This window comes from Tursiops truncatus, chromosome 18 (assembly GCF_011762595.2).
Source record: "Tursiops truncatus isolate mTurTru1 chromosome 18, mTurTru1.mat.Y, whole genome shotgun sequence".
Lineage (NCBI taxonomy): Eukaryota > Metazoa > Chordata > Mammalia > Artiodactyla > Delphinidae > Tursiops > Tursiops truncatus.
Genome location: NC_047051.1, coordinates 22,880,946 through 22,894,300, shown reverse-complemented (window position 1 = coordinate 22,894,300; position 13,355 = coordinate 22,880,946). Strand labels below are relative to the sequence as shown.

The following is a 13,355-nucleotide window of genomic DNA, read 5'->3' as shown; positions in this document are numbered from 1 at the left end:
CCAGCGGCCGTGGCTCATGGGCCTAGCCGCTCCGCGGCATGTGGGATCTTCCCGGACCGGGGCACGAACCCGTGTCCTGTTCGTGCCCCTGCATCAGCAGGCAGACTCTTAACCACTGCGCCGCCAGGGAAGCCCACCTCTGCTAATTTTGTATCTGTGTTTGGAATGTCATGGGCCCCAACTTCCTCCCAGTTCTAAATATTCTATCCACCCATCAAAACCGCATTTAAATATTAACTCATAAGAAAAGCTTCCTTGATTCTCTCCACAATCAGAAACCTCTCTCCTGCTAAACCACTGAAAAGCACTCTCGCGCTCTCTCTCTCTCTCCCCCCACCCCTCCTTCCCTCCCTCCCTCCCTCCCGCCTCTCTCTCATAGCACATGTATTTAACCCCGTATACAGATATTTATGCCTGTAAGGCACTACTTCTCCTATTAGACTGGAAACTTTTTTGAGGGTAAGGGCCATGTTTTAGGTGCCTTTGTATGCCAATCATCCCAAGCACCAATCCTTCCCTACTTGAACGTTCTGGTGCACGGACACATAAAAATCCAGAATATAAATGCAGAAAGCAAGCTGAACACTTGTGAGAAACGGTTTTCCTTAAAATGTTACTGCGTGTGCACAGAACAAAAAGTTAGCATCTGAAAGTCAGCAGGGCAGTAACAACGCCAGCCCCACTCTCACCCCACAGCTGGAATCAGGGCAGCATGAAATGTGCTCAAGCTCCTGACGGAGGAACTCTAATTACCTTCAGCCAGCCAGTAAGCTGACAGCAACAACTACTGCAGAAGCCAAAAAGCTGCTGAACCATCAATTCAAGGCATGGGGGGTGGGGAATAAGTGAGTAAAGGAGTCAGGATGAAGTGTTGGTTTCATTAGCTTGTTGGTTGGTTAAGCAGGTACTTCACACACACACACACACACACACACCCTGCTATGCATACTCATCCTCTTCATGTTTTCATTTTCACGAAGCCCAGATATTAACCTGTGTTCTAAAATTTCACTGGAAATGTGTAAACTTGCGAGACAGTCATAATGTCGAGTTTCAAAATGTATGTGTAGTTTGTTATGTGCAGCGGGGTCAACAGTCCTATCAGAACTGCACCAGAAGGTTTGCTAAGAACAGAATATTAAACAGAGCAGAGACTATGGGGTATAACGTGAGAAACTGACACTACGTTAGAACGGTACCAAAAGGTCATACTCCGACCATTGTCGATACACTTTTTGAGAACTGGACTTTCAACATAAACCTGTTACATTGCGATCAGGTGCCACTTCGAAAGCAATGAAATCTAATGACATGACAAATTTCTGGATCATTCTGAATACAGGAGCTACAGTTTATTTTAAGACCACATAAAACAAAGAAGTTGACATACCTAGCGCTTTCCTAGAAGGGAAATGTAGTGCTCTATTTTTGGCCTGCCCCTCACGTTGATCCATCCCTCCTTCAGAATGTGCCCTTCTTAGATATTTGAGATGCCAGCTCTTGGTTTTCCTCCTGCTTCTCTCATGCTCCCTTATCTTTGCAGACCTCTCCTTCTCTACCTGCCCTTATATTTCAGTGGTCCCCAGACTTCCATACTCAGCCCTCATCTCATCTCACACCACACGCGCTGCCACTTCAGAGCTTAATATTATTCACGGTTTCAACCCAAAACTAAAATCAAAGTCTTATGTCATCAAAATCTCTATCTCAGATAAGAATCCTGTACCCAAATTTCCCCAGGTGTTTCTCAACTGCATATGCATAAACTGAACTCACTTTCTCCGTCCCAACCAAGAGAGACGAAATGATGGTCCCCCAAAGATGCCCATGCCCTAATCCCCAGAATCTCTGATTATGTGGCAAAAGGGATTTTGTAGGTATGAGTTGGTTAAGGATCTTGAAATTATCTGGTTGGGCTCAATACACAGTCACAAAGGTGCTGATAAACGCTGAGGCAGAAGAGTCAGTGTTGAGTGATTCAATGTGGGAAAGACCTGACTGGCCATTGCTGCTTCTGAAGACAGAAGGGGGCAAAAAATGTGAACAGCCTCTAGGGGCTGGAAGAAGCGATTCCTCCCTAAAGTGTCTGCAGGGAATGCAGCCATACTGACACCTTAATTTTAGCCCAGTGAAACCCTTTTCAGACTTCCGGCCTCCAGAATTGTAAGATAACAATTTTGTACTGTTGCAAACCACTAATTTTGTGGTAATTTGTTACAGCAGCCGCAGGATACTAATATCACCAATTTTCTCCTTAGTCTATGGTACCACCATGAAGCATCCTTAGATTCATCAATCACTCTTGATCACCACTCTGCCACATGAGTTGCCAAGAACTACTGACTCTACCTCGTACATTCTTCACGTTCCCTCCCGACCGTCTGTTCTTATCTCCCTGAGACAGATCTGCATCCGAGAGTCTTTACTAGTCTCCCTGAATCTACTTAAGCCACTCCCTCCCCCCAGCCCCAACCTAGGCAAGGTTAGTCTTCAATCTGTCCCCTGAGAATGTCTACATGACACAAATCTGATCAAGTCTCAAGCAAAATGGCTCACTACTAACAAGAGAATGACAATACATTTCTTTACCTAAAAAAAGGGTCTTCATATTTTGACACCCACCTAACCATCCAATTTTAATCTCTGTCCTCTGTCTGAACTTGGTGCTTCACGCAGCATTCCATTCATACTTGGTATTTCATCTTTACTCTCTGTCTGATGTTCCCTCACTACTTGACTAAGTGGCAAACTCCTACATATCTTTCAATACTGAACCAACTGTGTTGGCAAGTTCTCAACAACGACTTCCTTGAAGGCTGAGGCCTCTCTCCATCTCTTTCTCAGTGCCTAGCCCAGCCCTCACTCTGAACCAACAGCAGGGACAAGCCTTCCCTTCTCATGGCCTCTGACTTACGCCTGCCCTGTCTTTCTCCTAGTTTTGGCTCACATTTGGCTTTGGAATTACATTGAGAAGTGACTCAGTAAGACACCAATGCCCTCATACCCCTTTAATCTCAGTGAACAGGTGCTACATTTGAGAAGCGATACAAGAACAATCAACCCTGGCAACAGGGCCACTTCTTCTAGTGCAAGAACTTTACCTTAAAAGATAGACTTCGGACAAGAGACTCTATCAGTTTCAGTTCCGCTATAGATGAGACCTACTCAAAACTACTTACATCAGGTCTTCACTTTTCCTTCTTGGTTATAAAGAATTCTGCTTTCTTTCGGTTTGCAGCATAGATAAGTTTTTGTACTTTCAAATAATTTCCACCCCTTTTCTCTGGCCCATATCAAATTTCCTAATATTGTGCTTAAAATATGGAAATGCAAGTTAGACTCTAATATGGGCTTATCAATGTTTAACACAGTGAGTGAATTATTTCATGATTCTTGTGTGTTACATTCTGGTTAGTACAACCCAGATAATGTTGGCCTTTTTGATAACAGTCCTACATTGCTGACTCATATCCCTGAGTAACAGGGTGAGAATGACTTTTTACCTGCAGAATACTTATATATCAATTCCATCCTATATGATGGCTAGGATAATTTATCAGTATTTTATTTCTAGAATAAAAAAAAAATCTCACACTTTTTGCAAAGAACTGTCTGATGCACTGACAGCACAGTTCATCTTGAGTTGAGGTTCCACTCGATCACTGCAACCATTAGACTCAAATCAGAGCTTCACGAAGTTCCCTAGCAGTTTTCTTCACTTTTAAATATGTGCTATATATTTATGTGGGTAACAATTCAACTCCAAGTAAAAATAAATACATTCTTTAACTATCAGTTGATACAACTTCATTTCAGGAGCCACAGACACCAGCAATAATGATTTAGACAGACCATGTAGAAATAGTCTTAGGAGTCATCCTCCGATTTCATTAACCTCTGTGTATTTTTTCCATTTAAGTCTACAACGAGAAAGACAGAGTTGAGAGCAGAGAACTCTTTTTTAGTTCATCTTCCTTTCTGATAAGGCAATGGAAACAAAGGTCCAAATTATGTTTCTGAAGTGAAATGGGATGAGATAAACAAAAAATTTCATTCCTAATTCACTCCTGGGAAAAAATCTCAATCCAGATTAAGTATGTTTCTATTCATTTAACTAAATTAAGTTCATTTCACTTTCTCATACTGACCTGATAAAATTGAAGCATATATATTAGAAAAAAAATTTTGACATACTATAAGGATAGATTTAATATTATCTCATTAAAATAAGATGTATAAGCGAGTGGATCTGGAGTGGAAAAATCTGGACCACAGTCTTAGCTCATTCACTATCAGATCAAAAAAGTCACATTATCCCTCTAGAGCTCTATTTCTTTTATTCGGTAATAATAATCAGTAATCAAACTAATGCTTATACCTTGTTTCCTTTCCTCTGCTGTGAGTAAGGCTGAAAAATCCACACATCGATTAAAAGTATAAAGAATAAGATCAAAATACAAACCTGCAATATGAATCAGTATGATCTGTAGAATAGGGCCTAGTACTCTGATGTGAGGAAAGTGAGGCTGAAACGTGAAGCTGAAAATCTTCCTTGAGCTCCGTGTCCCACACCCTCTAGAGATGTGGCTTCTGGGCTCCAATTTCCTCATCAATGCATGAGACTGACTGCACAGGTTTCCAGATTTTCTTCTTACAGTGAAAATTCTACTGAGAATCTCAATAAATAAATGATAAAAACAAGGCTCCTCCCGTGATGCAGATGTAAGGATGCAGGGTCTTTCTCACTCTAACCCTCCATTCCATCCCAACCCCAGATCTAACTGCAAAATTTTAAAACCAATGGATGAGATTCAAATACGGGTGTTCCCAATATGAAAGTCTTGGTGTGTCAACTATAGTGCACTCGCTGGACATGGGATGAAGTGGTATTTTAAAGGCACTGAGCACTGGGCCAGACTTGTATTTCCAACCATTGGTGGACTAAACATTTAGGAAAGCTCTCCTGTCAAAAAACACCTGCGTGTTGGATAAATTGTAACTAACTCACATATAAACACATTGCTGAGCTCACCAGGAAACAAGGGAAATGAACAAAAGATGGAATCCACATACTAAAATCAGAATGGTAAGAAAAGCTTGAAACTGAGGCTTCCCTGAGGAGAAGTGACTGGAACTAGGTTCCCACAGCCTTGGATATTAATGGGATAGAGAGAGAGGGAGGTTAAACCTGAGATTCCTAAATTCAATTTGTACTGGACGGAACCTCACCCTCAGAGAAAGTGAACACTATTCCCTCTGCAGAGGAAATAGGTAGGAAGCCTACTTGTCCCTGCCACTCCGAGGATTTAGAAAAATGATAATAATGAAGATAATAATGTAATAGTCTCCCCTTAGCATCTACAACAGGAGACCAGATCTCACTTAAGTGTGCACTTCAAATTTACACTTCGGCTGTCAGAAAACCCCAGTCCAAATAATTCTCCTAAGTTTTCAGTACTCCCTGATGCCCAGCTGAAGCACTGGCAAGTCCACTCTAGAAAAAACAGCACGCTTAATGTCCTAGTCATCTCAAGTTTCCACTCTGTGGCTCCGGAGCTCACCCCCCGCCCACCCCCCGTCTCCGCCAGTGAACAGGCTTCCTAGTGTGTGGAAACTTTTCCTCCTTCACAGCTCCCTCCCACTGGCGCAGGTCCCGTCCCTATTATTTGTCTCTGTTTACTCTTTTTTCTTTTGCCCTACCCAGGTACATGGGGAGTTTCTTGCCTTTTGGGAGGTCTGAGGGCTTCTGCCAGCATTCAGTAGGTGCTCTGTAGGAGTTGTTCCACATGTAGGTGTATTTCTGATGTATCTGTGGGGAGGAAGGTGATCTCTACGTCTTCCTCCTCTGCCATCTTGAAGGTCTCTCGCTGTAGTTCTATTTCTTAAGCTGTGACACACACAGCTGCTGTTCTACTATTCCTCATAATGTAAATACATGTTACGTATTATTCATTACATGCATAAAATATTTCATTAAAATCCTAAAAAAGCACTGTGGAAGGGAGTGAGTGGCAAACCCTGGGCAAAATTGGGGACTCGGCCAGGTATGTCTTTGATTCCCCCCGACCTGCATCTTTCCTCAGACTTAAAGGCACATCTTATAGGTTCCAGCCACAAATCCTGCCAAAGGATAGTCAAGGTTTGGGCTCATAAAAGTCTCAGGTAACACTTCCCAAGGAACCTTTGAAATGAACAGACAAGCTTTGGCTTTGAAGTCCTCCCAAGAAGCCCCGCATCTGCCTGGCGTCACCTTCTCCCTGGGGCGCCGCACCCCCACCACACAAGCTCCTCGATGGAGGTGACTGGGGCGACGTTCCGACCACTTCAAAAAGCTTCCTGGAGCTTCTTCTAGACTAATTACTCCTAATTATCACAATGCTCTGTATGTATTTTTCACAGTATATGGCCGGCAAGTTTTTAATCATTCATCTCAGTAGGGAAAAAAATCATCTGAACCTCTTTTGGACAGATATGAAATGTGAAAGGCATCCAAGGAAATGTACCAGTACAATGTCTTGTGATTAGATATCTATTTAAACGCACGTGACTTCTAGATTTAAGACTTTTGTGGCTGTATGTCAGCTGATCAATGTTTCCTGAAACATTCAGTACTTATAAACATAACTTAGTATATTTGTATTAATTTAACATCTTGAGTGTCTGAGACAGGTAAAAATGTGTGACTAAGTAACTTCTGGGAAGATTCATGTGGTTTTATTCATAGGTTATTAAAAATACTATCGCTGTTTTAATAAAAACAAATACACATAAAATGAAAAACAAAATCCTAGGGAAAAAAACATTTAAGGGATAGACTACTTGATTTACTCTTGTAAATAACAGAACATAAGTGTATCTATTAGTATGTGATTTAAGTTAATTTCTCATAGTTTGGTTGCATTTTTATTTATTTACATATTTTTAACATTTATTTATTTTTAGCATCTTTATTGGAGTATAATTACTTTACAGTGTTGTGTTAGTTTTGCTGTATAACAAGGTGAATCAGCTATATGTATACATATATCCCCATTGGTTGGATTTTTAAAGTTTTACATCATTATGTAAAAGTTATTGGTATAGATGTTTCTATGCTGAAAATGCAATCTTAATGAAATATATTATGGAAGGAAGGAAGGGAGGGAGGGAGGGAGAAAAGAAGATTAAAAAGAAAGGAATTAGACTTTTGCTAAAGAAAGCCTACATGACTCAATTAAGCCAACTTAAGGTGCACTGGTATTTGCCAGATTACTATCCTTCTCTGCAGAGAAAAGGTCCGAAAAGTGCTATTTTTTATCACAAACTCTCTGAAAGTCAAATTTGGATCTGATAAAGTCAACAATGCTTCAGCACTCTGAAAATCAATCTCAAGTAGCAGTTGCTAATCATTATTCCTTTGCCGGGCTCCCACACAAAAACAATGTCAGAAATTCTTCAAGTTCTACTTGATATTCTACATCAGGGGGTCTCCAACCCCCAGGTCATGGACTGGTACCAGTCTGTGGGCTGTTAGGAACCAGGCTACACAGCGGGAGGTGAGCGGCAGACGAGCAAGCAAAGCTTCATCTGTATTTACGGCCGCCCCCCATCACTTGCATTACCACCTGAGCTCCACCGCCTGTCAGATCAGTGGCAGGATCAGATTCTCACAGGAGCACATGAACTGCACATGCGAGGGATCTAGGCTGCACTCTCCTTACGAGAATCTGATGCCTGATGATCTGAGGTGGAGCTGAGGCAGTGATGCTAGCACTGGGGAGCGGCTGCAAATACAGATTATCATTAGCAGAGAGGTTTGACTGCACAGAGACCATAATAAATCAACTGCTTGCAGACTCATATCAAAACCCTATCAGTGAGTGGGAAGTGACAATTAAGCTGCAGCTGGTGGCAGGCTACAGTGGCAAGTGAGTTGATGTATTTAATTGTACAGCTGCACCTGGTAGCAGGCTTTAAGTCAGAATCCAACACTTATTTTAGTCTGTACGTGGCCTGTCCATTATTCTATTTACCACTTCCATCGTGCCTCTTTTCCGCACCACGCACTTGTCTCAGTCACAGTTTTGGTAAGCCCTCAGGCTAACCCTAGCCAAAATTAGTAAAAAAACAAACATTGCTGGAGAGCTTCTTTGGAAAAGGGGAAAGACCCAACGAGGAGACAGCAGAAGACTCTACGACTGCCAACAAAAAGAAAGCTGCATTTCAAAGAAAATGCCAAGAGTCCTACTTAACTTACGGGTTCATTGCAACGGGTGATTCACATTCTCCAAACCCACTTTGTATAATATGCAGCGACCAGCTATCCAGCGAAGCCGTTTGGAAACTTTCAAAACTGTTTCACCACATGGGGACCAAGCACCCTGCATTAAAAGACAAGCCTCTGGAGTTTTTTTTTTTTAAATGTGAACACAAAGAACAGAAGCAATTATTGAAGGCCACCACTTCATCAAATGTGTCTGCACTGAGAGCATCATTCTTAGTGGCTAACCGCATTGCTAAAGCTAAGAAGCCCTTTACTATTGGTGAAGAGTTGATGCTGCCTGTTGCAAGGACATTTGTCGTGAACTTTTAGGAGAGGCTGCCGTTCAAAAGGTGGCTAATACCATAACTACACGAACTGATGAAACAGCAGAGGATGCTGAGGCACAACTGTTACAGAGGATTAATGAGTCACCGTGGTACGCAATCCAGGTTGACGAGTCTACCAATGTTCACAACAAGGCAACAATGCTTGTTTCGTGCGATACGTTTTTCAGGAGGATGTGCATGAGGACATGTTATGTGCACTTTTGTTATCAACCAACACCACAGCTGCAGAACTATTCAAGTCTTTGAATGATTACATACCAGGAAGACTGAATTGGTCATTTTGTGTCAGCGTATGCACAGATGGAGTGGCTGCCATGACTGGTTTCACTACTCCAGTCAAAGAGGTCGCTTCTGAATGTGAGTCTACGTGCTGTGTCGTCCATAGAGAAGTGCTGGCTAGCCAAAACACGTCACCTGAACTTAACGACGTTTCGCGGGATGTGATTAAAATTATCCAGCGCATTAAAGTGCATGCCCTTAATTCATGTCTGTTCGCGCGGCTCTGTAAGGAGATGGACGCAGAGCACACACGTCTTCTCTTATACACAGAAGTGAGATGGCTTTCTAAAGGGAGATCACTGGCCAGAGTTTTTGAGTTCCAAGAGCCACTCCAGGGATTTCGTTTAGAAAAACAGTCACCACTGGCAGCACATTTCAGTGACACAGAAGGGGTCGCAAAACTTGCTTACTTGTGTGACATATTCAACCTGCTCAACAAACTCAATCTGTCACTTCAGGGGAGAATGAAAACTGTGTTCAAGTCGGCAGATAAAGTGCAGCATTCAAAGCCAAACTGGAATTCTGGGAGTGACGAGTAAACACTGGGATTTGTGACATGTTTCAAACAGTAGCAGAGATTTTGAAAGAGACTGAGCCAGGGCCTTCTTTCTATCACCTACTGCAGCTTTCAAAAGAGTCTGAGCATTACTTCCCAACCACAAAAGATCCCCGAACTGGGAGGGAATGGATCCGTGACCCATTTGTGAATAAGCCAGGTGAATCGACTTTGTCCGTGCTAGAAGAGGATCAACTGCTTGAGATCGCAAATGACGGTGGCCTTAAAAGTATGTGTGAGACACTTCAAATCTCCATACTTTCTGGATTAAAGTCAAGGCGGAATATCCTGAGATTGCCACAAAAGCACTGAAAAGCCTGCTTCCATTTCCCACATCCTGTCTTTGTGAAGCAGAGTTTTCTGCAGTGACAGCAACCAACACGAGATCACGGAGTAGACTAGACATAAGCAACTCATGTCGGGCGTCACTGTCTCCCATCACCCCCAGAGGGGACCAGCTAGTTGCAGGAAAACAAGCTCAGGGCTCCCACCGATTCTGCATTATGGTGAGCTGTATAATTATTTCATTATATATCACAATGTAATAATAATAGAAATAAAGTGCACAATAAATGTAATGCGCTTGAATCATCCCGAAACCATTCCCCACCCCGCTCCGGTCTGTGGAAAACCTGTCTGCCATGAAACCAGTTCCTGGTGCCAAAAAGTTGGCAGACCACTGTTCCACATCACTGAATTCTCAAAAATATTAGTACCTCTCATAATAATTACTCAGCAACAATATTTGGCTAGTGTTTCGTATATTAACAGAATAAATACCAACGAATTCCAAGAACTGCTAGTATACTTGGTTTAAAATTTTTGCTAAAAATTGTTTTAGAGGAGAGCAGCAGTCTAGGGTCTGGTAGCGACTGCTTCCTGGAGGGACTTCCTCACCTGTTTACCTTCCGGCAGGTTGTGTGGATTGACAGTTTCGCAGACAGCAAAGGAATTCTACTGTTTTGCCCAGAATGCACCTTCAGATCTACATACTTCCAAGGAAAAGGACCAAAATAAAGAAACAATTCCATAGCCTTACCTACTGTTGGATCAGAAATAAAACTGTTTGGGGATGGGGTGAGCAGAGAGTCTGGGAGACCGCTATAGGAGGGCCCCTCCAAATCTCCGAGTCAGCTACAAATTCCCCCATTTCTTTCTCTTGGTTACCCTGTCTGTAGTGAAACCCTTAAAATGAAACCCTTAAAATAATTTTTTTTTTAAAAAAGAGATGCCTCTTTTCTTTTAGCAGATGTACTCTACTAGTTGAAATAATCACAAGACAGCCCAGATTTCAGGGGAGGGGACAGAGTCCCTAAAATAAAAAAAGCAGCCCTTCAAAACCTTCAACACTTATCTGGAAGGTGAAGCCAATTGGGAGGAGCTACAGAACATGTTCCCTACTTAGCAGGAATCAGAGAGGGAGGGTGGGGAAGCCCCGCTCTTGAGGCCCCGTTTGGATTTGTACTTCTGTGGCTTTCCCCCACTCCAGCACACACAGGCACCCCTTTTCAAACAATTTGTCAGCCTTCCTCCAGGGGAAGATCTTGACTATTTAAAACTCAATTCATAGTGAGGATGGTCCATAAATATTAGTCATCTGAACTCCTCCCCCTTCTCGTCTTGTCAAAACATATGATCTGTTTTGCACAGAAGCTGAGAGATGGAGTTTGGAAGCACGCTGAAACTAGAAGTTCAGGCAGGTGAAACCATCTGCGTATTTGGACCACAGTCTGATTCTCATATCTTCAAGTTCCAGCAGGATCTCTACAAGGTCAGCCAGTTGATTCTCTCTTACGGAGCCCCATCAACACCAACCCCATTTGCTCTCGCGTGGGTGAAAGTATGTGGAATTGCAAGGAAAGAAGCCAGAGGAAACTCCCAAGATGTGCAGACAATCTGCTCTTTAAAATATTTCTCCTCCCTTTGCAACCTGGAACGCGGACCGCAGGAATGTAGTACGATCCTTGGACTAGACAATTTCAATCATGAGCAAGTGTGAATGTCTGTGATGAAAATAGCAGCTGACTTGGGTCCACAAACAGAGGTCAAGGACATCTTTCCACATGCACTGTTACCAGTACCTGCCTGGTGTAACAGTGTGAATAAAGATTAGTCTGTACACACACACACGCGTGCACGCGCACACACACATTATTCTTCAAAACAGCATCTTCATATGAGGAGACTTATATTTGTATAAAATAATGTGTTTGAAAATTACAGGCAATGTAGCAACAATTCCTGAATTATTCTCTTGTTTGTTTAGTACTTCAGTTCAAAAGGCTAATCAGTATTTTGTTTAAGAAGCAGGAAGCAGGGCCTGAGGCTGACACACAGGACCTACAGCATCTAATTTCCGGCTGATACAGTAGGTGGTTAGGATATGCCAGGCACTGTGCTGCCTTCCGTTTATCACCTCACTGAATTTACACCGCAGTCCTGGCAAGTAGGTATTATCATCTTGATTTTACCAATGAAGAAACAAAGCTGGAGTGAATTTACGTAACTTCCTATGTCCCATAGCTAACTACTGGTGGAGCCGACATTCCAACAAACGCAGGCCTAACTCGAAATTCCACACTTGAGGCTACACCACTGTTTATTGGGAGCTGGGGCGTGTGGAGGCCATGGAATTGTCCTGCTCCAGTCTCCCTTCAAGATAGCCTGCTCCAGGAAGCCTGGATAACAGATAGTTGCTGGACCTTTGCATCCACCGTGGCCTTCCTCTGAGACCACGATTCCCTGGGGCTTCTCTCCACCCATCTGAACTTGACCAGAATTGGCCCATTCCCACCAGACCTGGGATTCCCCTAGAGCTGCACCATCTAATTCAGCTGCCACCAGCAGCACGTGACAATTGAGCACCTCAAATGTGGGTAGTGTGGCTAAGGAGATAAATATTTAATTGTATTTCATTTTAATTAATTTAAGTCTAAGTAGCCCCAAGTGGCTACTGGCTACCATACTGGATAGCACAGATCCAGAACATTTCTGTGGCTTCAGGAAGTTCTATTAAACTGCACTGCCCTAAAAGGACAACTTCTGCTTAAAGAGATCATCAGACTGAAATCCGCAAAGATCCACAGGGGAGGTGAAAAAGACTTACCTGAGAGGCACTTCCCTTTGAGATAGTCGTCCCAGGAGAGCCTGCAGACACTAGGAAGATCGTCAGAGGTGAAGAGAGGTGGGTGGACAGCAGGCAGGCAGCAGCACGGAGCTCAGGTGACTCAGAGACACACTGCCTCCCTGGGGCTGGTTGCACAGCTGGGGGAACAAAGCATATCTTAGAAAGGGGAGAGAAGCATACCTGGGTCAATGGGGCTGAGCGAGCAGGAGTTTATGTGGCTATTGAGAGAGAAGGGGAACAAGGACCCATATGAGGTAAAGGTCTAGGAGCAATACCAGGTAGGAGGAGTTAGTTACATTTTTTCCCATCGGTTTCTCCTACTCTTTTCTTTCTCCCTGATTATCTGACTCTGATCTGCTTACAAAATCCTTATTGTCCCTCATTCTCCTCCACCCTCCAGTCACCAGAAAAAAAATAAAACAAACCTGCAATAAATACTTTACTTCTTTTATGTATTAGACTTTCGTGTTCATTAGTCTTCATGCAGATTAACTGAACATTCAAATTTTTTTCTCAAGAAAAGTTAACTGTTCTTTGAACATGTATTATGACCCTCAGTTAACATTCCTTCATTAGGTCACAGAGTCAGTGGTAAGATGAGGTTATACTTTTTACCTTCATCAGAGGTATTATCACAGGAAAATGTTGGCTAACACTAGCTTTCGTGTATAAAATAAGAATAAAAAATCTTGCGAAAATAAAATACACTTAAAAATATGTACATACAATTTCACTTACTGAAAAGCTCTAATCAAGGCAAAGGTCTTTTCTTAAAGCAGTCAACTTTAGGAGTGACTTGCAAAT

At 42.6% G+C, this 13,355-nt stretch overlaps 1 protein-coding gene across 11 annotated transcripts in view; it reads right to left on the bottom strand.

Annotated features, from left to right (window-relative positions):
* ENOX1 (ecto-NOX disulfide-thiol exchanger 1) overlaps positions 1–13,355 on the bottom strand; it is a 610,449-nt gene that overhangs the window by 394,024 nt on the left and 203,070 nt on the right. For all 11 annotated transcript variants that reach the window (XM_073795222.1, XM_073795221.1, XM_073795223.1 and 8 more), the window contains one exon: positions 12,531–12,688. The gene's annotated coding sequence lies outside the window, so the exon portion shown is untranslated. The remainder of the gene's footprint in view (positions 1–12,530; positions 12,689–13,355) is intronic.